This window comes from Phoenix dactylifera, chromosome 1, assembly GCF_051530095.1.
Source record: "Phoenix dactylifera cultivar Ajwa chromosome 1, Ajwa_hap1_PhDact_Kaust_v1.1, whole genome shotgun sequence".
Classification (NCBI taxonomy): domain Eukaryota; kingdom Viridiplantae; phylum Streptophyta; class Magnoliopsida; order Arecales; family Arecaceae; genus Phoenix; species Phoenix dactylifera.
The window spans coordinates 60,068,151-60,091,503 of record NC_143190.1 but is presented as its reverse complement, the minus strand read 5'-3'; the positions used below and the strand labels follow the sequence as shown (position 1 = coordinate 60,091,503).

At 43.1% G+C, this 23,353-nt stretch overlaps 1 pseudogene across 1 annotated transcript; it reads right to left on the bottom strand.

Annotated features, from left to right (window-relative positions):
* Positions 1-18,063: 18,063 nt before the first annotated feature.
* Positions 18,064-19,775, bottom strand: LOC103697408 (UDP-glycosyltransferase 88F3 pseudogene; annotated as a pseudogene). Its single transcript, XR_015971862.2, has one exon. The product of XR_015971862.2 is annotated as a UDP-glycosyltransferase 88F3 pseudogene (transcript).
* Positions 19,776-23,353: the final 3,578 nt, after the last annotated feature.

Here is a 23,353-nt window from a genome sequence, read left to right as displayed (position 1 = left end):
AGCTATAATTGATCCTTTTGGAATCCATATTTTCTTGATAACTATTTTGTTTATTAGTTTGCAGGTTTTAGGATTACAAGGAATGTATTTCTGCATACTCTTGTTAAATTTAACAAACATAGATTTAATATAAGTAGATGATGAATTTTTAATTTTCTGTTTTTGTTCATTAGGTTCATCAGATTTTTGAAAAACTATTTTAGGATGATCAGTGGAGGATTTAACACATGTGTTATTAAAAAATTTTTGTGTGTACCTAGGTTGATATCCTAATTCAGCCTTTTCAAATTCAACTCTTTGATTATTTATCATTAAGTTCAGTTTTTTAGAGATGATAGTAAATTTTTCAACTATAGGCTTAAGTTCGTTAACTTCTTTAGTTAACCTTTCATTGTCTTCTAAAAGCAATTCATTATTTTTCTGAATCTTCTCATGACTTTCAGCAAAAGATAGATTTTTCTGATTTAGTTCTTTATTTTCTTTAATTAAGATTTCAGTTATATTAGTCAGTTTTAGTTTGTCATTTATTAGGATTTGATTTTCATTCTTCAAGTTTTTGTTCCTACAAATAAGTTTCTTATGTTCTAAATACAAATCAGAAAAGGCATCATGAAGTTCATCAAATGTAAAATTATTTTCAGTTTCAGCATGTACCTCATATATATCATCTTCATGTGCCATTAAGCATGAATTTGCAATATGATGCTGCTCTTCTTCTACACATGATGTTTCAAATTTGTTAGTGCATTCATATTTAACTTCAAGCATATTCCATATTTTCTTAGCAGTTGTGCAATAAGATATGCAATTAAGTTCACTATCATCTAATGCACAAAATAGAACATTCATGGCTTTTGCATTTTACTGAGCCATTTTTTTATCATGATTAGTGCCTACGTGTGGCCCATTGACTATGATACTCCATAAATCGTAGTCATGTGCTTGAATAAAAATGCGCATGCGTGCTTTCCAATGTGTGTAGTTTATGCCATTAAATAGTGGAGGTGTATCAATTAATTGTCCTTCTCCTATAAAACTATCTATTTGAGTTGTCATGATCTTTGGCTCTTGATCGTGAGATCAATAATTAATCTTAGAGTACTTGCTCCGATACCATTTGTTGCCCAAGATGATAACCCAAGAAGTAGGGTGAATTGGATTTTCTAAAAATTGTGTTTCCTAATTTTTTACTTTAAATTGAATGCAGCGGAATGATAAGATGTTACTTACTTAAGCTCTAGGCAATTACAAGTTATGTAGTGATAAATTAAGCTAGAGCAATTATACTATGGCTTTAGGGCGCAATTGATTCTAAATTAACTTATAGTTGTATGATCAATTTAATCTATGTGAATGGTAAGAATAGAGTGAAAGCTAAGCAAGTTCTAAACAATCTCTTATAATCAATTAGGAAATAAAGCTAGAGATATTACACAGTCAAGTATGTATGTAAGGCATGAAACGCAAGAAATAAGGCATCACAAACACAAAGATGTATAGTGGTTCAGTGCACCCCAGCACCTACATCCACTTCCCAAGACCTCTTGGGAATTTCACTATAATCCCTCAGATTACAGCCGGTTGTTTTACAAGCTCACAATCCAATTTATTGTTTTGCGAGATCACAACGAACTCGGTCGGTTTTCACAGGCTCACCGACTAGAACCAACCGATTATTTTCACGGGCTCACAATCCAACTGAGTTGGTTTTCCCCAAAGGCTCACCAACCACAACCTTACAACGATTATTTTCCGGGTTCACAATCAACCCAGTTGGTTTTTCCAAAGGCTCACCAACCACAACCTTACAACGTTGGTTTTATACTTGGCTCACCAACAAACCTTAACCCCTTGATTCAATCCCTTGATTGAATCAAGTTACAAGATATTAGAACAAGAGTTTAAAGCAAATACAAGCTTCTTAAACAAGCATATATAGCAATATAAACAAATAGAGTAAAGAGAAGAAGCCTTCAAACAAGTTTTGTAGATGAAGGAACTCGGCTTCTTCTTTACTTGACCCTCTTCTGATTTCACACGAGGTAGAGGATCACTGAGGCAGCACACAGTTGGAGAGGAAGCCTTGGGATTCACTCGGATGCTCTTCTTCACTCTCTTTTGTTTTAAATGGCCCTTTTGTGCTTTTGGGAGTTTTCTCTAGAAATCCCTTTGAAATCTCTTCCCTATGTGTTCTCTCCCACTTCCTTAACTTCTTCCCTAGCTCTCTCCTTGATTTTATAGCTTTGGATGGCGTGGGAATAAAAATCTAGCCGTTAGAGATAAAAATAGAGCCATTGTGCACAGTCTGTACCTTCTGACAATATATCTGTTGGGGTCGGAGTCGACTCGCTCGATCTGGAGTCGACTCGGCTGTTGCTGGAGTCGACTCATGCTTTACTGGAGACGACTCACCAACTGTTGAAAATTTGAATTAAAGTGCTTTCACGACCTGGAGTCGACTCGGGCCAGATCTGGAGTCGACTCGGCAGTTGTCTGGAGATGACTTGGCACTGTTGAGGACGACTTGTTCTCAGGATTTCAGAGATCAAATTTTTCTTTGTTCTTTCGAGTCGACTCGGATCATCTTGGAGTCGACTCGGCTCTCAGAGCCCGAAAACTGATCCTCTGTCTTTCAAGTAGAACTGTCTCGGAGTCGACTCGCACTTTCTTGGAGTCGACTCGGCTGACTTGGGGTCGACTCATTCACAGTGTTACTCTTTGATCTTCTGTCTCTCAATCTGCTTTCCTCTGAGAGTCGACTCTTGCATGCTTAGGAGTCGACTCGCCAAACTTCGGAGTCGACTCGTAGTCTTCTGGAGTCGGCTCGGTTGCAGGGTCTAAAAATCAGGATTCTGTCTTTCTTCTGTTACCCTTTGAAGTCGATTCAAAAACGTGGGGAGTCGACTCGGCTCACATCGGAGTCGACTCGAAGTTTCCAGGAGTCGACTCGAGGACTATTCTTTTGAATTTTTTTTTAGAATTTGCTCCTCTAGCTTGAATACTTTAAACTTGAAACTTGGGCCAATGAAGTGTGGCTTTCTTCCAACTCTTCTTGAGAGCTTTTGAGGCCTTCTTGTGTTTTTCCAACTTGCTATGTTCCTTGCAAAACAAATTATCTTTCTTCTTGCAACACAAACATTAGTATTTATACTGCAAGATTTTGTGATCATCAAAATCAATCTTTAAATCAATCTTTGGGTCATCAACTACACGCCACAAGCAAGCTCTGGCTGCGCGCCACTCCCACTCATGATGGGAACGGGCCATACCTCTGCCACCTAAGTGCTTCTACAGGGATTATAAAAAATCCCAACAGGTAACGCCTAAGGGACTTTTGGCTAGACCAACTAAGTTCTACACTAACTTGAGCGTCGGAGGGCCCTTATCGGAAACACTGGCGAGGCTTTGTGCAGGTACATCGCTGATCGCAGGAGGCGGCTTTCATCCTCTTCTTCCACACTCCGACAGCTCCTCCAACTCCTCCGGCGTGGTCACCCTCAGGCCAGATTTGAACCACAACATTTTTGACGCTAGAGGAAGGGACCGAGTCATGATCATGAGGTTAAGGAGTCATGAAGCTCCAAACGCATCGAGCAGCCGGGTATCAGAGCCCGGTCACTCTCTTCAAAGTCCACCCCCTGCAGCGCCCGCACTAGCGGACCAGATCCCTCAGTTCCAGCCAGAGCAGTTTTACCTGCTCACTCAGCAAGTCCAAGCTCTTACCGCGGCTGTTGAAAGCCTTCAGCCGGTAGGAGCCTCATCACTCGTCGAGCTCGACAGAAAAGTCGAGGAAGTGCGGCGACAAGTCCAGAAGTCCTGGGATCAAGTTGCGGAGCGCCACATGGAGCGCCACCGATCGAGAAGCAGATCCCCCCGGAGGTCCGGTAAATATGCCCCCCTTGGTTTTGCGGAGTACACTTCCCTCACGTCCTCCTAGATAGAGATCCTTATGGAAATTGAGGGTCGTGGCTACCTCCGACCTCCACCGAAAATACGACCGTCAGGGTCGCAGAAACGCTCAGACAGATACTGCCGCTTCCACAAAGACCACGGTCATGACACGGAGGCTGTTACCAGCTTCGTGATAAGATTAAAGCGATTGTCCACCAAGGCCTGCTGAGTCGGTTTGTCCGTGGTCAAGTCGACGAAATGGAGCTTGACGGACAGAGCCCGGAGCCACCCAACAGGCCCGACGACAATTGCCCCAGCACGGGCACCATCAATACTGCCCCTCCGCATCCCGCACATTAGCGGCTTCTTGATTTTGGAGGGCAGGGACGAGGCTGCACCCCCATTAGTCTGGGTCCGACAATTCGGGATGTAAGCTACAACCCCCGGACGGGACCTTAGCCCCTCTAGGTCAGGGTTCTTAAATTTTAGAATGTGTCAATTAATAAAGTTACCTTTTGGGATTTCCCCAAGGCGTCGACGGAACTCTCTAATGGGCTCGACGCTCTCCGGTTGCCCCCGCAACACAAGTTATATATTGACAATCTATCAACAAAGTCATCCCTTGAGCTCGGCTCGGGATGCCCTATAGCATCGATTGAGAGCCAAAAGGCCTCGCAACTGCAGGTCAATTCAGTGAACTCATTCATCTAATAAGCACCCACATCTTTATATTAATATCTCCACACAAGTGATTGTGAGATCAATCACCCTCTGCATCGAGCATACATAAGATGTGTCAGTCTTTTCAGTAATAGTGATCCCCGACTCAATGTACCAACGACTGAAAATACTTAAGATTAGAGTTTTAGAATTTTAGGTCTCACTAGTATGATCTCATCATATCCCTAAAACCATTGCCCTAATCTAAGGGGTTCATCACAAATATAATTAACGGCGTATGATGAAACACAATGCCTTTATTCATAATTAAATATCATGTACATGATTTGAAAAATCAAAAGAAAATTCTTCGCAATACATATTGCGAATGGCTTGTAGGGCATCTATTCTTTCAGTCTCCCACTTGCACTAAAGCCAATTGCCTTTATATTTCATCTCCATACAATCGAGGTGGCGATCGAACTGCTGCTGTGGTAGAGCTTTAGGAAATGGGTCTGCTAGGTTGTTTTTTGTGTCTACTCGTTCAATGACTATGTCTTGTCTCTCGACAATCTCTCGAACGAGGTGGAAGCGTCTTAGAATGTGCTTGGATTTGTGATGAGATCTTGGTTCCTTCGCTTGAGCAATAGCTCCAGTGTTATCACAATAAACTGGAACTGGTCCAGCAATCTCAGGAACTACTTCCAACTCAGAGATGAACTTCTTCATCTAGACAGCTTCTTTAGCGGCTTTACTCACAGCAATGTATTTTGCCTCAGTAGTTGAGTCAGCTACAGTTTGCTGTTTGGAACTCTTCCAGCTCACTGCACCACCATTTAGGGTAAAGACATACTCTGAAGTGGTTTGCTATTATCTGGGTCTGACTGAAAACTAGAATCAGAAAATTTTTCTAGTTTCAACTCAAAACCTCCATAAACTAGAAAAATATCTTTAGTCCTTCTCAAGTACTTAAGAATATTTTTCACAGCTATCCAATGCCCCTGGATTAGCCTGGAATCTACTTGTTATGCCTAAGACATAAGCAACATCAAGCCTGGTACATAGCATAGCATACATAATCGATCCTACCGCCGAAGCATAGGGAATAGAATTCATTCTATTCCTCTTTTCAGATGTCTTAGGAGACATCTTCTTAGAGAGACGTATGCCATGACCCATAGGCAAGTAACCTCTTTTGCTTGCTTCCATGCTGAATCTTTTCAACACATGATCTATGTACCTAGACTGGGACAAGCCTAGCATCCTTTTAGATCTATCTCTATAGATATTTATACCAAGTATATAGGATATTTCTTCTAAGTCTTTCATGAAAAAGCTTTTTGATAGCCAAATCTTGACCGATTGTAACATAAGAATGTCATTTTCTATAATTAGTATGTCATCTACATACAATATTAAGAAGACAATGACACTCCCACTAGTCTTCTTATACATACATGGTTCATTCACATTTTTGATAAAACCAAACTCTTTGACTGTTGTATCAAAACGGATGTTCCAACTCCTCGATGCTTACTTTAATCCATAAATGGATCTCTTTAGCTTGTATACTTGATTTACTCTTCTACTTGAGACAAATCCTTCTGGCTGTGTCATGTAAACCTCTTCCTTAAGATAACTATTAAGGAAGGCGGTTTTGACATCCATTTGCCAGATTTCATAATCATAGTATGCAGTTATTGCAAGCAAAATCCAAATAGATTTAAACATGGCAACTGGTGAAAAAGTTTCATCGTAGTCAATTCTTTGCTTTTGCCTGAAACCTTTTGCTACCAGTCTAACCTTGTAAGTTTCTACTTGGCCATCTGCTCCAATCTTTTTCTTATAGATCCATTTGTAACCTATAGGGTTCACACCCTCAGGTGCATCAATCAAAGTCCATACTTGGTTGGTATACATAGAGTCTATTTCGGATTTCATGGCCTCTAGCCATTTGTCAGAGTCACTACTCATGACAGCTTCCGAATAGGTCAGAGGATCATCGTTCTCAACGATGTGGGCTTTATCATTCTCAATGATAAACCCATACCTCTTATATGTATTTCGCACTCTATCTGACCTTCGGAGAGGAGATGTGTGTTGTGGTTGTACTTCATCAATGGGTACATCTGGTTGAGGAATATCTTGTATATCTATTTGTAGTTCTTGAACTTCTTCAAGTTTAATTCTTCTATCCTTGCACTTTTCAAGGAAAAACTCTTTCTCCATGAAAGTGGCATGCCTACCTACAAAGATCTTTTGTTCGGTAAGTTAATAGAAGATGTATCCTATACTATCTTTAGGATAACCTACAAAAATACACTTATCTGATCTAGCACTTAGCTTGTGTCCAAAATTTCTTTTAACATAAGCTTGACAGCCCCATATTTTAAGATACTTAAGATTTGGCTTCTTTCCTCTCCATATCTCATATGGAGTGCTAGGTACAGACTTAGAAGGTACCCTGTTTAATATTAGTGCACCAGTCTCTAGGACAAAACCCTAGAATGAAATAGGAAGATCCGTAAAGCACATTATGGACCGGAGGTATCCGTTCGGCTACACCATTTAATTGTGGCGTATACGGAGGTGTTCATTCAGAGAGAATATCATTTTCTTTAAGATGATTTAAAAATTCACTAGAAAGGTATTCACCTCCTCGATCAGATCGAAGAATTTTAATACGCTTTCCAATTTGTTTTTCAACCATACTTTGATACTTTTTAAACTTATCAAAGGCTTCGAATTTATGTTTCATAAGATACACATATCCAAACCTTGATAAATCATCAGTGAATGTGATGAAATAAGAGTATCCACCTCTAGCAGGAGTTGTCATAAGACCATATACATCTGTATGCACAAGTCCTAATAACTCACTTGCCCTTTCTCCATGTCCAGTGAATAGAGACTTGGTCATTTTACCCATAAGACAATATTCACAAGTTCCTAATGATTCAAAATCATAAGGATCAAAGAACTTTTCTTTGTATAACTTGTGGATTCTTGACTCATTAATATGACCTAGTCGGCAATGCCAAAGGAGGGTATTATTTACCTCTTCTCTCTTTTTTTTATTAATTTCATCAATATGATAGATTTTGTCATTAAGTGATAAAACTAGAAGACCATTTTCCATAATACCATTACAAAGATGTTTATTAGAAAAAGAAATAGAGCTACCATTGCCCTTTCCATTAATTTCAAATCATTTCTTTAACAACAAAGGAATGAAAATTACATTTCTAATAATCTTGGGCATATAATAACAATTTTCTAATTTTAGGAACTCTTCCGAAGGCAATTCCAAGTAGTAGGTTCCAACAGCTTCAGCTTGGATGGACTCTCCTCCAGCGCCATAAAGCTCGAAGTCACCTTTCTTCAAACTTCTATTTTTCTGTAGTCTATGCAAAGATTTGCAAAATTGAGAACCACAGCCGGTATCCAATACCCATGAATTTGAATTTGAAGAACTTAATGACAAATTGGCATGTAACATAAACATACCTTTTGATGCAACTCTTGCATCAGGCTTTACAGTTGCAAGAAAACTCTTGCAATTTCTCTTCTAGTGGCCTTCCTTGCCGCAATGGAAACAGGTACTTGATCCGGAGATTTTCTTTCCTTTCTTCTTCTTGATGCTACTCATAGGGTTCAACTTTTTCTTAGAATCCTTATTGCCTGATTTCTTCCTTGGGCCCTTATAAACAAGAAGGATCGGACCCTTTTCCTTCTTGATATGGGTCTCAGCTGTCTTTAACATATTTAACAGCTTAGGCAGGAAGGCGTTCAGCTTGTTCATGTAAAAATTCACAACAAACTGAGAGAATGATTCAGGTAGTGATTGCAGGATCAAATTCTGACTAAGCTCACTGTCCATAGCAAAACCTAACTGACTTAATCTGGTGTTCAAGTCTGTAACCATAAGAACATGGTTTTGCACTGGAGTTCCTTCATTCATTCTAGCATGGAACAACTGCTTGGATATCTTATATCTAGCAGTCCTGCTTTGCTTTCCATACAACTCTTTTAAATTTAGAAGTATGGATAGAGTGTCCATGCTTTTATGTTGCCTTTGTAACTCATTACTCATAGAGGCAAGCATCATACATTTGACAGTCAAACTGTCATTCTTCCACATCTTATGTGTGGCAACCTCCTCTTCAATAGCATTATCTCCTATATCTCCAAGATCAGGGGTTTCAAGTATATAGAAAATTTTCTCCTGAGTGAGTACAATTTTTAGATTCCTCAACCAGTCCACATAGTTTGGACCGGTCAACTTATTGGCATCTAAGATGCTTCTTAGTGAAAGTTAAGAAGCCATTTAATGCAGGATGATTCTACATAAACAAGAACAAAACTAACATAAGCAGACTAATTATGATGACATATATACAATTAGACAATGATTTTATCTAATTGTTGCTCCTACTATTTTATCGAATATCATAGCCCTCTCCTATGATAAACGAGAAAACCTAATTTTTCTTAGTAGGATTGAGATCCTAATTCATCATAAAAGCCTTGTAGTTGCACAACAAACCTTTATGAGTTCAGAGGTAGGAAACTCTTTCCAATTGCATCTCATGCAATTCTCAACTTTATCCTGTCCTCTTAAAATACTTATAGCATTGTGGTTACACAATAAATTATAATATTTTAGTTAAGTCAAACTCTTCATTTTCATATAGTCATATTCGAATAATATTATCCTTGTGGTTGCACAACAAAGCAACATATTAAAATATGCCATAAGCATCTCTATGCACCAAGACAATATAACATCAGCCCCTATTGCAAGCCTTGTGGTCGCACAACAAACTAGCATGGATCGTGACATAATAATGTCGAGGCATGAAGGAAGGCTAAGATTAGTGTTTTATCAACAGTAAGCTTATCCATAATAGGCAATCAAATAATTGGCCAGGTAAGCAGGTGGGAGGCTTCCCTTACTCAGAGAGTAAGATCCTAATTAGATAACCATCTTTAGTGCTTTCCTAGACACCAATTAGATTAATTATTCTAGAATGAGTCAACTCAAAGTTTTTCAATACTGACTTAATATAATTTTTATTGAGGGCATACTAGTTTCATGCACATTCTATAATTGCAACATTTTTAACATGTTAATGTATATGCCATAATAAACTATATATCTATCTCAGAGCATATATAAATCATAACTAATTGATTGAATCAATTAACATGCTTCAACATATCTTCATATGAAAAATTCAGATCATGACATTTTATCATATATCATATCATATATGAATCATACAATTTAGAATTTCTATAAATATGTGACATTACTATCTCATAGTAAATTAACAATCATACATCATGCATAATCATTTGATTGAATCAATTAAGGGTGGCTCTGATACCACTGTAGGGTTTTATCATGTCATAAGGGGCAGGAAGCTAGAGATTTTAAAAATTTCTTAATAAAGTCCCTACATGAAATCCTATTAAGCCAAGATTATCGTAATGGTAACAATCAAAAATATAATATAAATACAGAAATAGAAGAATACCTCTAATGCTAATCCAATGTGCATAATTTTTACTAGGTGCCCAAATGTTCACCCTCCAACGTTGATCCACACGAAAACTTGATTCAAGACTATAGCTCCAAAGACTTTGATTCTTGATGCAGAATTCTTCTAAAGAACTCTAATGGCTTGCTTTCCTTCCTTTCTATTTTTCTTTCACCTTCTAAAATCACTTCTAATCCTTTTGTCCTAAAGAAGGCCACCTTGTTTTGGCTTAGGACACACTAGATGTAATGCTAGAAAGAAAAAAACTGATGTAAGAAGAAAGGGATAAGAGGATACAGTGAGTTGGGATGGAATGAAACCCGGGAGTAGAGTTGGGTCACGGGTTTCTGGCCCGCGGGCCGAGCCCGGCACGGCCCGCTTCGGGCCTGGGCTGGCACGACCCATAAGGGCCTGGGCCGGGCTGGCCCGCGGGCCTGGCCCGGTCCGGGCCTGGGCCGGGCCAGGCACGGCCCGTCTCCATAAAAATTAATGCTTCATAAATTTTTTTAATAAATTAATACATATTGAAAACTAAGGATTTATTAATATAAAGCCACCTTAATGGTGGGGGGTTTGGCATAGACCCCTACCAGTTTATTAATTTAAATTAAAATGGTACATGAAGGAAGGTTTGGACCTTGGTCTGACCTCCAGAATACAATAAGAAAGGGCCGAGGTTTGGATCTTGGTCTGACCTCCAAAATACAATAAAAATGTACAATTATAAAAAATTAAGAAATCTTACTAATCATCAGTGATTCAGTGAATCAGTATTCACTCTTCAGTAGTGTTTGTATCATCATCATCAGAGGATGTTGTATTATGTCTACCTTTATCTTGAAGTCTTGCCTCAGCATCCAACCAATCTTTGAAGCAGAGAAGCATCTCCACCATTTCGCCCGTCATCCTACTTCTCTTTTCGTCAAGAACACGCCGACCTGCACTAAAAGCGGATTCCGATGCTACCGTGGACATCGGCACAGCTAAAATATCGCGTGCAATTGCAGACATAACAGGATATTGATTTCTAACACTCTTCCACTAAGATAATACATCTAGATTCTCTATTTGATTTTCATCATATGTAGACTGTAGATCATTTCGTAAATAAAATTCTAGTTCACTACTTAAAGATGAAGAAGATGAAGATAAACTTGAAGCATGTGTGTGTTTTCTCTGTGCAATGAATGAAAAAATAGATGACGAACGAGAACTACTAGAAGAAGAAATAGAGGTTTGTACGGAAAATCTAGATCCACGAATTTTTTCATCATATATAGCATAAATATCATAAAGAAGTTGTTTTACCTCATTTTTAGCAGGTTCAGGATCTTGATTCATATTTTCACAGTATGCATCAAGTAAAATTAGCACGCCATTTAATTTAACTCTAGGATCAAATACAGCAGCTAAGTTATGCATAGGACATATCTTGTCCCAATACTCATTCCATTTAGATTCCATTAGGTCAATAATAGGCATTAAAACATCATCATATTTATGTTTTGCAAATTTTTGACTAATTATATATGCTTGTTGTAAAAATGAATATGAAGTTGGATAATAAATACCAGAAAGAACATTGGTAGCATTATAAAAACTAAGCAAAAAATCTTCCAAAATTTTTCCTTTATTCCAATCAGTTTCAGTCAATGTAAAGCCTAATCCACGATCATTAATATATGCACTTGATAAGTTTTTATATGGGTATGCATCATGTATCATGCTATATGTTGAGTTCCAACGAGTAATTACATCAAGTTTAAATTTTTTAAAACATTTACCATGATTTATACATAGTTCCTTAAATTCTTGAAGTCTTGATCTTGAAGCATGAATAAAAGAAACTGCATTTCTAATTTTTGAAATCACATCTTGAATCATGCCCATGCCAGCTTGAACAGAAAGATTTAAGATATGACATGCACATCTAATATGCAATAAATTTCTATCTAACATGAGATGCAATGAGTCTTTTAATAATGCAACAACAGAATTATTATTAGATGCATTATCAAAAGTAATAGACATAATTTTATCATTAATATTATATGAACATGCAGTTTGATAAATGACATTTGAAATTTGTTGCCCAGAATGTGGAAAATCAAAAGCACGAAAAGCAAGAATACGTTTATTTAATTGCCAATCATTATCAATATAATGAGCAGTAATGGCAATAAAATAATTACTACCTACAGATGCTGACCAAATATCAGAAGTTAATGAAATTTTTACATTTAAAGTAGAAAGTGTTTCAATTAAACTTTGTTTCATTGCTAAAAAGTTAGTCATAGCTACTCTTCTAAATGTACGCCTACTAGTTCTTTTGTAAGCAGGTTGTAGGTTTAATTGAACATATTCTTCAAAATTAAAAGATTCACATAAACTAAAAGGTAATTCATCCTTAACTATCCATTTTACAAGTGCTTTTCTTTGATTTTCATGATTATATGCAAAATTACCTACAAGTAATCCCCTTTGTATATTAAGGGTACTTTGAGTTTGAGCATGAGAATCATGCATCCTATGACTCTCTTGATGTCTTTTTAAATGCCCTGTTCCCCCACTACTACTACAACTATAAAGTTTGGCATATTTTTTACATTTAGCTTTCCAGACTCCATCAACCATAACTCTATCAAATTCATTCCATACAGTACTAGTCCTCTTACGAGAAGAGGTTTGATCTTCACTCGGTTCACTAGTTCTAGAGGAACTAGGAACATGGGGTTGGGGATTAGTTTTTTCTCCCTCAGAAACAGGAGGAATGCCAAACTGACTTTCCTCAAAAGATGACATATCTAAATTGATGAATTCAAAAAATAAAAACTAACCACAAGGAGGAATTGAGTAGAAGGTCGGAGGGCAGAGGCAGAGCCGAGATTCTGAGCTTCCTCTTGTGCTCTCAATAGGAGTGACCTTCTCTTCTCAACAGGAACCTCCTCTTGTGTAGCACTTGAACACTTGCTAAATGCAAACTAAAAATTAAATTGCTAGAAGAGCACTTTAGAAGAGAGAAATAATAGTAGTAGAGAAGGAGAGAATAGTTGGTTTGGTGTGGTGAGAATGAGGGAGGAAAGGGCTATTTATAGAAGCCCAAAATTTTTTTCCCAAAATATCCCTCAATTTAGCCGTTTTTGGACTGTTGGGAGGGGCAAAATTGGAATTTTTCCAAAATAGCCGTTGGAAACGGCAATTTTTCTCCCCCCTTCTCCAGACGGGCCGTGCCAGGCACGGCCCGTTTGGAACCGTTGCGGGCCGTGCCAGGCACGACCCGTATCGTGCCGTGCCCGGCCCGGCCCGCCAATAGACGGGCCTGGGGCCGGGCCGGGCACCTGTTCTGTGCTGAACGGGCCGTGCCCGGCACGGCCCGTTTAGACCTCGGGCCCGGTGGGCCTGGGCCGGCCCGGCCCGGCACGGCCCGACGCCCAACTCTACCCGGGAGCACTTCTATTTATAGATGGCGTACGGATGCTTTGCCAAGGATGGATCCCATCCATTCATGCACCAAGGGGGGCATGGGATCCAAGGGATGTGTCTCCTGATGAGAGGGCATATCATGATAGGGAGGTTATGGAGAGATGAGATGTAATCCTTATCTGATAAAGAGATAAGGACGCCTTATCCGTAACTAATCAAGAAAGCGCCTCTTCATGTTACGCTCTTTCCCTTCATGCGCTCTACTCCTCTTCACGCCATCATCATCACACCACCAGCCCATGTGAGGGTCCATCACGCCATGAATCCCATTTTTAAAGCATCATCATATGATCCAAGGGCTATAAATCAAGGCGCCATAAGGAGAGGGAATTATGTCATCATCCAACGGTTCTAGGATGATCCAATGTTCCCATTGCAAGGCACCATCATCATGATCCATTATGTCTTCATCTAATGGCTTATGAAGATCAAATGGTCATGATTAAAGGCCCTATCTAACCCAATCTAATTGAGTTCAAACCAACTCACCATTATGTCTTCATCCAACGGTAGACGAAGATCTAACGGTCCAAAATGAATGATTTATCAAATCTAATCCAATTAGATTCAAACCAAGCCAATTAGGTACCAACTCTTGGCTAACCCATATTAGGATATCATCTAATCTAATTAAATCAATTAAGAATCAGATTCGAATCCAATTCGAATTAGGAGCTAAGGTTTGTAACATCCGCTAGGATGTTTATCTTGCAAATATGATCTAATCTAATTAGACTCTTGATCAGTTCCCTTGTGTGTGACCCATTACGTTCCATACTTAGCCAGCAGTAGGTGTGGGTTCGAGTTGACCTAACCTGATAGAACTCTTCTAATCGATTTAGGTCCAAACTGCGCAAATCCGATCTTAACAATTAGAATCCTTTCTAATTGGTGATCGAATTAAATTCTTTAATTCGATCAAACCTACAAGACAAGATTGACGTCTAGCGACGTGTCACGTGTACCCGAAAAATATGAAATTTGGTAGAAATACCAAAAATACCCTTCAGTGGCAAGTTACCATGCAATTCAATTCTTCAATCAAACTGCATCCCGAATATGTATATGAGCATGAATCTATGTCAAACTCAATTATATATTCATGTTTCTCTTAATCTTCTAATAATAATTCGAATCATGAAATATTAGAAACTCTTTCTAATTTTCATTCTGCTTTGATCAAAGGCTCCTTGAATTATCATATGATTAGAATAAATGGGATGCGATCTTCTCTTACTAGAAGTGATTGATTCCATGTTGACCTACTCATAATCTTCGTACACAATCCACCATATCCAGAAGACCTCGTACGCAACTTATTGTCATGAATGAGTGTAAACCAAAATATGGATTTATGTGCACAAGATACCATGGTGATCTCAGGTCAAAGGATCAGTTGCACAACTTCCACTAAGAGAATCATCTTTTGACATGTAAGTAAGACTTCATAAGATATTCTCTTGGCAGGTCAATTCAGTGAACTCATTCCTCTAATGAGCTTCCACATCTTTATATTAGTGTCTCCACACAAGTGATTATGAGGTCAATCACCCTCTGCATCGAGCATACATAAGATGTGTCAGTCTTTTCGGTAACATTGATCCCCGACTCAATGTATCAACGACTGGAAATACTTAAGATTAGAGTTTAGGATTTTACGTCTCACTAGTATGATCTCATCATAGCCCTAAAATCATTGCCCCAATCTAAGAGGTTCATCACAAATATAATAAACAGCGTATGATGAAACACAATGCCTTTATTCATAATTAAATGTCATGTACATGATTTAAAAAATCAAAAGAAAATCCTTCGCAATGCATATTGCGATTGGCTTGTAGGGCATCTATTCTTTCAGCGACTGCAGGATCTATCGACAAAGTCGTCCCTCAAGCTCGGCTCGGGATGCCCTGCTGCATCGATCGAGAGCCAAAGGGCCTCGCGACTGCAAGATCAATCGACAAAGTCGTCCCTCGAGCTCGGCTCGGGACGACCTGTAGCATCGACCGAGAGCCAAAGGGCCTCATAATTGCAAGATCTATTGACAACGTTGTCCCTTGAGCTCGGCTCGGGACGCCCTGCAGCATCGATGGAGAGCCAAAGGGCCTCGCGACTGCAGGATCTATTGACAAAGCCGTCCCTCCAACTCGGCTCGAAAAACCCTGCAGCATCGATCGAGAGCCAAAGGGCCTCGCGACTATAGGATCTATCGACAAAGTTGTCCCTTCAGCTCGGCTCGGGACGCCCTGCAGCATCGATCGGGAGCCAAAGGGCCTCGCGGCCGTAGGGTCTATCTACAAGTGCGCCCCCGATCTGAGTGGGTGGCGCCCTGCGACGTCAATAGAGAGCCGTTGAAGAGCACCCCCATCCACGGTATTCTATAAGTGCGCCCTCGATCTGAGTGGGGGGCGCCCTGCGGCGTCAACGGAAAGCCGTTGAAGAGCACCTCCATCCGTAGTATTCTACAAGTGCGCCTCCGATCTGAGTGGGGGGCGTCCTGCGGCGTCAACGGGGAGCCGTTGAAGAGCACCCCCGATCGCAGTATTCTACAAGTGTACCTCCGATCTGAGTGGGGGGCGCCCTGCGGCGTCAACGGGAAGCTGTTGAAGAGCACCCCCGTCCGCAGTATTCTACAAGTGAGTATTCTATTGGTACGCCCCGATTCCGGCAGGAGGCCCCTTTGCGGTATCTACAAAATCGTCCCTTAAACTCGGCTCGAGACACCCTACATTGTGTCAATCGTAAGCCGAAGAGGTTCCGCGACCGCAGGTATCTATGACAACTCCTCTTGAGTTAAGATCAGAGCGTCCGACGTTATATCAATCGCGAGCCAAAAGAATCTCCCCCGGCTGCTGCTACATTAAGGAATGTATCATCCAAGCCCGATCCGGAAAACTCGGCAACTGTGGGATCTATCTACAAAGTCGTCCCTTGAGCTTGGCTCAGGATGCTCTGCGGTTTCGACTGGAACCCGAATACCTATGCGATTGCAGGGCTCATCTATAAAGTCTTCGCCGGCTCCGCAGGTGTTGCATGGCAACACAGAAACCGAGATAATCCCTAAGCTACGCAGTGCGGGTCTTACTAGTTAAGCACAAAGACTCAAGTCGACAGGGCCATCGAATAATCTCCATTGGCGAAGCCAAATCATAGCCGTACTGAGAATACATACATATGAGATAAATTTCATAATTTAACCACTCATATTTTCTGAATTTTATAACATAAAAAAATTACTATTTTAACAAAAACATTCGTGACCCATTTCAATCATATTCAATAAACTAATTATTATTTTATCAAAATTCGAAAAACATACTTTGAAGCATTATGTTATTTACCTCTACTTGCTTCAGAATCCCACTTATGTTAGACGCGCTACATTTTTCTATTTTAATATTATTAAAATAATATTAATTTATCATTATTTTAGTAATCAGGCAAAGTTATAAATTAAAATGCTATTAGGGAATACGGCCTTATGCCCAAATCAGCAAGAAGGAAAGGCAAGATCAAACAGGGGCGATGCATGGGTTGGTTTGAACGGGGTGAGCTAAACTGATCAAGAACTAATAGTTTTTCTTTAATGGAGATGCATTTCAAAGTAAATCAAGAACTAATATGCAACCTGAGATAATCTTATACATTTTTTCATGGAGCAATAGAGTTTTGTAATAAAAAGAGATATATCATTTATTACTGCTAAATCTTAGTTCAGATGACATAATATTTTGCCACTTAAGCAAAAGGCAGAGGTTTGATTTCAAATATCGCCGAAACTTCCTTGGACCCTTCATTTTGCTAAGCCCTACTCTTATAAACGTGGCTCGATTTATCTAAGCTTTGGGCTCTTTCCTGAAGGGGACATGGTGGGTATAGAGTAGTGGATTGGAAATATAGCCCATCATAGAATCAAAAAAGAAAAATAGAGAGGGATAATGCTTTTCTCCAAAAGGTTATATCATAATCATCATTACCACCATGCAGTCGTATAATAATACCTTTTATGAAATGGAGCACCTGCAGTTACTCGTTACACTAATTATTTATTAAAAGATTGACAAAGCAAAATTATTAAACTTGGATAGTCACCCAAACCCCACCAAATGCTGATGGAGCATCCGCTCTCGTGTGACATGCGACGAATGTTACGAAAGTGCCAGATCAGATATGTCTTTCAAAAAACGAACCAAACTGTTGACTGGATCAGCTCGTTTGTTTCTCATCATTCTGAAGAATTTTTTTGAACTCAGCCGTCCCTGTTTTTTTTACTTTGTATAGGCTTATTGCTTCTCATGTAGCGGGTAGTGCTGATGTTAGAGCAGCATAAGCCGCGGACGCACCCCCAAAAAAAAAAAAAAAAAAAAAGAGAAGAAAAGTTAAGTCACTGGCTCATTGGCGCAACCACCAAATGAAGCGGTCAGACTAAATTAAGCTTAAAAATATAATAAATATATATGCCGCTGCCTTGAAAAGAGTGAAAGTGTGGAGAAAAAATATCTCTATTTATTATTTTACTGACAGGGGCAACGTAAGCGATGACGAACTCCACGAGGTCAGTGGATACAACTGGACAAGCAAAAACACTGTTTGAATAATAAGCACAAAAAATCCAGTTATCCACGTACTTCGCTGCCACCGTCCTTGATAACCTTCGCCAGCTCCACCCACGCCGCCTCGGACGACCCTCCATCCTTCCACGCCTCCTTGGCCTTCTCTGCCATCGCCGCCGCTCGCTTCCTCAACTCGCTCCCTCCCTCCGACTCCATCACCCACCTCACCTTCGCCTCCACCTCCTCCGCTCTGACCAACTCTTTATCGTATCCCTCCACCGCAACCGCCAGACCAATATCCTGCACCAGCGTCACTTTATTCATCCTCTGCTCCGCGTACAGAGGCCACCCAATCAACGGCACCCCGGCGCACACCCCCTCCAGCGTCGAGTTCCACCCGCAGTGGGTCACGAACGCCCCCACCGCCTCGTGGGCCAGCACTTCCACCTGCGGGGCCCACGACTTCACCACCAGACCCCTGTCCTTGGCCCGTTCCAGAAACCCCACGGGCAAAATCGCCTCCAGATCCGGTTCAAGCCGTGGCCCGGGAAACTTGGCTGCCTGGTCTCCGTTCCGTGGGGCCCGCACCACCCACAGAAACCTGTGTCCGCTTCTCTCTAATCCGGTGGCCATTTCCTTGAGCTGCTCCGCGGCAAAGGAACCCATGCTCCCGAAGCACAAGAACACCACGCTCGCCTTCGGCTGCGAGTCCAGCCACTTGATGCACTCGTGCTTTTCTGATGGTTTCCTTTCGGCAATCAACGGCCCGATGCAGTAGGTGGGAGGCATCGGACGGCCAGGAAGGCAGACGCCGTCTCGGAGAGCCGTCACCGCCCGCGGCTCCAACGACTCGAAGGTGTTGATCAGGATGCCGTCGAATCTCGGTAAGCGCTCGAAGTGGAAGAGGAGACGTTTGTAGGACTCTTCGTTCCGGTCTTGGAGTTGAGCCGGCAAATCGGACGCCGGAATCGGCCAGAGGCCGGGGAAGTTGATCGGGGCGTTGCCGAGATCTTTTATGTTGCCGGGAGTGGCGGAGTGGAGGAGTGGAAGGTAGAGGAAGGCGGCGAGGTTGGAGGCGCCGGTGGAGAAGAAGATATAGGAGGGGAGACCTACCTCGGCGGCGACGTCCAGGGCCTCGGTGCAGAAGAAGTCGACGACGAGGGCGCGGACGGCGGAGGTCTCGGACAGGGAGGTGAGTACGGGGCGGAGGTGGGTCGTGGCCTGGCGGAGCATGTCGAACATGAGGACCACAGGGTCGGTGGGGGGGTTGGGGGGTAGGGAGACGGGAGGGAGGTGGTGGAAGGAGAGGGAGGGGTGAGCGGAGGCGGCGGCGGCGATGAATGAGTCGTCGGAGCCTTGCTTGAATGGGGTGTTGATGACGAGGACGGTGACGGCCATGCCGTCGCGGAGGAATAGCTTGGCCAGCTCCACCATGGGCACCAGGTGGCCCATGCCCACCGCCGGGTAGAGCACCACCCTTTCCTTCATCGCTAGCTAGCTTTTTTTTGGCCTCCGAACTGCCGGAATTAGTGGCTGACAGGGCTCTGTGAGAAAGATAAGCGAGAGGTGGAGAAGGGATTTTAAAGAGGCGTTCTGCTTCCTTGAGCTGAAAGCCTTCTGAACACTTCAGACAATTTGTTAATTAATCATGTCTGATCTCCGGTCAAAGGTGTATTATTTATTAGGTTATCCTATGTCCGTAAAGTATTTTATCCTTATCTCATTAATTATTTCACTCTATTGCTGAATTCTTGCTCTTAATCTTGATTTAAAGAATTAGATTATTTTACTTCTTCCTTAGGTAAGCCTATTATTACAATACTATTTTTGCAATTGGATAAATAAATAAGTTTATTTAAAGCAGCAATTTAGAAGAAAAAGGAATAATGTCTAACCCTTGTAATGTCCCTTATCATTGCGTTTTGATTCTTCCCCATCTATCCCCTCTCTTCTATTGAAAACAATTCCAACTAGGGTGCAATTTTTACACCATAAACAGACAAACTACAGTACCATTATGGATAGATGTTATTGTTGCTGGAAATTGGACCCAGGGGCTGCCGCGAAGCCGGGGAAGGAGGAGCTTCGCTGCAGGGACGGTGGTCGGCGGCGCGCCGACTGGTGACGTCCTCCTGAAGGGGTGTAAGTCCTGCAAAAAGCCGGTGGCCGGGCTCCCCGGCGCCGGCCCTCCGATGCTTAAGTCAGAGGGGGCAGATATGTGGAGAGAGCAAGGAAGAGAGTATATGGAGAAGACAGCAGGAATATTTTTATAAGATGAAGAAGATGAAGAGGGTGATATCCTCTATTGTGTCTGTGCTGTTTGCTTCTTTTCACCCGGTCCAGGAGGGTTCTGTCCGGGGCCCTCCATCCTTTTTCCCCCAGGTTTCCTTTTATAGAAGGATTTTTGTTACCTGGGAGGTGACAGGAGGTTTGTCCTCTTTTGTAATAATTGGGCACGATTTGGCCCATTAATGGCGTAGTGGAGAACGGAACCGAATCGGACCGGAATCAGGGAGTTGTCACGGTCGATCGGACCTGTTGGAGTGGTTGAACCGCCGGCTGTGGTGGGCCTGGGGTCCGTGAATGGTAAGTGCATTTATTACCGAATGAACCAGCAGTCAGGAAGAGCCATACGCTCTGATGGTTCAGTGATCCGGAGATCGTCTTGGGCCGTGCTCATTAAATGACTGGGTGCATCGGAGACTTGAGGGAGTCTCATGCATTAATGGCAGGTCGTGCCAAATACATGCAGAGATCTTATGCCTTGATGGCTTGGAGATAGTGGCAGGCTATAGTAGAGTCGCGTGTATAGCCACCGGACCTTTCGAGAAAGCTTGGCGGGGAGGAGTATTAGTTAAGGCATCGGCTCGGCAAGGGTGTCGAGCCGAGCTGGTCGCCCAGAGGGGCGCCCTGTGGCGGGGTTGCTTCGAGTACTCCTGGTCGGCGCCCTTTGGGCGAACACCTTCTAGCCGAGCGCCTCTATTTGGCGCTGTCTCTAGTCAGCGCTTTCTAGTTGAGCGCTTCTCTGGTCGGCGTCCGCTGGTCGGCTCTTCCTATCCGAGCATCTCTACTTGGTTATTTTGATTGGGCGCCTCTTGGCGCTCTCTCTCTGGTCGGCGCCCTTTAGTCGAGCGTCCTCCTGGTCGGCATTCTTTGGCCGAGCATCCTTCTGGTCGGCGCTCTTTGGCCGAGCGCCTTTCCGGTCGGCGCTCTCTAGCCGAGCGCCTCCGTGGCGGTATGACTTGGGGTTTTTCCCCCAACACTACTCCCGACTTCCGAGTTCCAGTTGGCTACCAGCTGGAGCGTGGGAAGTAGCTTTAGTTGGGGCATTACAGATTCCGAAAATCCTAATTTATTAAATAAACGGGTACCTGGTACCGTATGCGTCCTTGCGCCGAGGCGACTAAAACATTCTGCTCAGAGTCCACTCTTTGAGGACGTCGGCAGAGAAATCCAAAACATAATGTAGAAACATTAAATGAATGGGTACCTTGTACCGTGTGCGTCCTTGCGCCTAGGCGACTGAAGATGCTTCTCTGCTCGGACTCCGTTCGTCGGCAGAGATCCAAGAATAGAATAGACAATAGAGACATTAATGTAGGAACATTAAGTAAACGGGTACCTTGTACCGTGTGCGTCCTTGCGCCAAGGCTACTGAAGACGCTTCTCTGCTCGGACTCCGTTCTTCGGGACGTCGGCAGAGATCCAAGAATAGAATAGACAATAGAGACATTAATGTAGGAACATTAAGTAAACGGGTACCTTGTACCGTGTGCGTCCTTGCGCCGAGGCGACTGAAGACGCTTCTCTGCTCGGACTCCGTTCTTGTACCGTATGCGTCCTTGCGCCGAGGCGACTGAAGACGCTTCTCTGCTCGGGGTCCGTTCTTCGAGGACATAGGCAGAGAAATCCGGCGATGGAGAACGAGCCGAGCTCGTCGGCTAAAGCCGGCGGGCAACGAGCCGAGCTCGTCTTGGTCAATGAAGACCGCATCCCAACGCATCGGGGCATCCCGATAAACCGGGGCATCTCGACGTCTCGAGGCATCCCGGCCGAGGTCGGGGTAGGAGCACGAGCCGAGCTCGTCCGGTCAGAGAGGGCCGCTACTCATAGTCGATGGAGCACGAGCCGAGCTCGTCCGGTCAGAGAGGACCGCTACTCATAGTCGATGGAGCACGAGCCGAGCTCGTCCGGTCAGAGAGGACCGCTACTCATATCTCGACGTCTCGAGCTTTCCGGTAACCGGGGCATCCCGACGTCTCGGGGCATCCCGATAAACCGGGGCATCTCGACATCTCGAGGCATCCCGGCCGAGGTCGGGGTATGTCGATGGAGCACGAGCCGAGCTCGTCCGGTCAGAGAGGACCGCTACTCATAGTCGGTGGAGCACGAGCCGAGCTCGTTCGGTCAGAGAGGACCGCTACTCATAGTCGGTGGAGCACGAGCCGAGCTCGTCCGGTCAGAGAGGACCGCTACTCATATCTCGACGTCTCGAGCTTCCCGGTAACCAGGGCATCCCGACGTCTCGGGGCATCCCGATAAATCGGGGCATCTCGACGTCTCGAGGCATCCCGGCCGAGGTCGGGGTATGTCGATGGAGCACGAGCCGAGCTCGTCCGGTCAGAGAGGACCGCTACTCATAGTCGATGGAGCACGAGCCGAGCTCGTCCGGTCAGAGAGGACCGCTACTCATAGTCGATGGAGCACGAGCCGAGCTCGTCCGGTCAGAGAGGACCGCTACTCATATCTCGACGTCTCGAGCTTCCCGGTAACCGGGGCATCCCGACGTCTCGGGGCATCTCGATAAACCGGGGCATCTCGACGTCTCGAGCTTCCCGGTAACCGGGGCATCCCGACGTCTCGGGGCATCCCGACCGAGGTCGAGGTAGGAGCACGAGCCGAGCTCGTTGGTTGATGGAGAGCGCACCACGAACTCACGGACATCTTCAGGGAGTCCACGCAGGTACTCCATCATCCCGAGGCATCGGGGCATCCCAACCGTGGTCAGGGAAGAAGAATAAACCTGATGCCATGAGATAATCAAGAAAATTGGTGAGCTCGGAGTAAGTTCGCAAACCGTCAGTTTATTGTGAAATGAAATTCATAGAATGAAATTCAATGGTTGAATAATGGAGAACCCCTTAGGGTTCTACTGGTGGTACACGCGGAGATTTTCAGAGCTCCAGCTCCGCGGAATGGGATTCCCATCTAGAGACTCCAATT